This window comes from Tupaia chinensis, unplaced genomic scaffold, assembly GCF_000334495.1.
Source record: "Tupaia chinensis unplaced genomic scaffold, TupChi_1.0 Scaffold000094_1, whole genome shotgun sequence".
Lineage (NCBI taxonomy): Eukaryota > Metazoa > Chordata > Mammalia > Scandentia > Tupaiidae > Tupaia > Tupaia belangeri.
Window position 1 is genome coordinate 1806621 of NW_006159556.1, and position 2173 is coordinate 1808793.

The 2173-nt window shown below is 48.9% G+C and overlaps 1 protein-coding gene across 1 annotated transcript in view; it reads left to right on the forward strand.

Moving 5' to 3' along the window:
* The first annotated feature begins 1937 nt into the window (after positions 1-1937).
* The window catches only part of SNCA (synuclein alpha), a 113312-nt gene continuing 113076 nt past the window's right edge, over positions 1938-2173 (forward strand). Inside the window, exon 1 of the mRNA XM_006143241.3 lies at positions 1938-2078. The gene's annotated coding sequence lies outside the window, so the exon portion shown is untranslated. The remainder of the gene's footprint in view (positions 2079-2173) is intronic.

Sequence of the window (2173 nt, forward strand, 5' to 3'; positions counted from 1 at the left end):
GGGGGTGCCTCCCACATAGCCATTCCGCTAACGGCTGGTCCCATGCTATTGTAATTTTTAAAAAATGGTCAGAAGCTACATGTAATTGCCAATAGAAAGAAAGGAAAAGCATCCATACTCCCAGGAGGGTGTGGTCATGCCGCTTTTTTTTCTTTTCTTTTCTATTCCTATATCCCATTAAGATCCAGGCACTCTAGTGTTTTTCTAGCCCTGGGGGCTGGGATTCAAACCCTCAGCTGGCCATGTAGGATTCAGCTCCCTCCACACAGCCCCTATTCACTGTGCTATGCAGCTGGCCTAATTGCAATTATTTGTAATAGTTCTTATATTTCACAAGTGCATGCTAAAATGTTTATAGATGAAAACGCATATGTAAAGTTGGGACTTTACTAAAACGTGAGGGAGGAGCGTTTGACAGTGATAGAGTGGGTAAGGTTAGGGACTAGGCATGATTAATCGGGCACTGGGAAATTGTGGAAGTTGGGTGATATACCTGTGGGAGTTCTTTCTTCTCTCTACTTTTATATAAGTTTGAACATTTTCTATAATAAACCCTTGAAATTCAGAGTTCACCTCCTCATTTACAAAAGAGAAAACTGGTAACAGGAAGATAGAATTTGTTCAAAGTCTCAAAGCTGGGCAGCAAAATTAGCTCTGAAGTACAATCTTCTTTCTCTGATCCCAAGGAAAACAAAACACTGAGCTGTTGTATTTTGAAAAGGCTGTTTATAAAAACGGCAGACTGAGAGCCAAAGGATGTTCAACCCATAGATACTTCTGCCCTTACTTTCATGTTCTTTTTTTTCTCTACTGAACCTGTGTAGCTACATCTATCTTACATTATAGACTTTTAAAAAATATATATGTGTACATATGTATATACATACATATGTACACATATATATAATCATTTCTTCCAGTACCTTGTTCAGTTTTATAAATTTTAACTGCATTTCACTCCAACTTTGGAACTCAAGGAGTAACCTTTTTTTTTTTTTCCTATATGAAGAAAAACAAAATAGAAAAACGAGCAGCAAAAACTTGTTTTTCCCTTCCAGGGCTAAACTCATTTCCCAGTCCAGGAGAGAAAGCAAAGGAACTAGCTAGAGGGAGGAGTTTGGTTCTGGCTTCTCCTGTGATCAGCAGCAGCTGCTTCCCCCTCCAGCTCTGAAGGAGGCGAGAAATGTGTTAAGTGATGCAAAAATCGTCTTGAAGCTCATGCGCGTGCCTGCGTGTCTATCTGTGTGTGCGAGGTGGGGAGAGGGCGGTCGTTGGCTCGGAGGGCGACGTGAATCTGAAGTCAGAAGGGTGTGTGGAGTCTCCCTTTTAGAAGGGACTGAAATAGAAATGGATGAGACGGCCCAGGAGGGTAAATCGGGCTGAATTTGTCTCCTAGACCTGGTACTTGGGGCTGGAGAGTAAAGTCTCATTTCGAGAGGGAAACGCGTTAGGACCGCTTGTGTCCGACGGCCCGGGAATATTTATTCCTGTGCCCCGGGGGGGAAAGATCGGAGTCTGGCGGCCGCTGATTGGTGGAAACGGAAATGGTGCTAGCGGGCTGGGAAGAGGATTCGCTGAGCGCGCTCCAGCCTCCTCAACCTGTAACGTTCCCTTGGTGGCCTCCGCTTCACCCGTGGGACTCTTTAGGGCTCATACGAGGCGAAGAGCAAGGGACAATCGTGAGGCTGTGTGAACATAAGCGACCCCTAACGACTTGTCCTGTGACCGATGATCCAATGTCCGCGACCCCAGGGAAACGTGCTCCTGGCACCTGAGCATCCTTCCCGAGCTTCCTGTCTCCTTCAGCAGCTCCCCGAGATATAGGCTCTGCCTTTGGGGGTCGATCGCTCAGCTCCTCGGGACCCCGGGTTCTCCCAGGTCTATTCTGATGCCGGGGTCTCAGTGGGGAGCCAGAGGAAAGGCGGAGACCCGGAAGGAGGGGGATGGGAAAGAGAGATCAGCCCCAGGCCACCTACTCCCGAGCGCTACAGGAGCGCCCGCGACCCTGAACTTCAGAGGACGCGCAGGACACCCCGTTTTCCCGCCTCCCAGGACCAGGCGGGTGGCTGGAGTTGGAGGTAGGACCTGTCCTCACCCCCGTCCCCATCTCAGACGACGGGCGATGTGCACGCGGCTGGGGGGGGGGCGGGGATGGGCGCCGGCGGTCATTTTG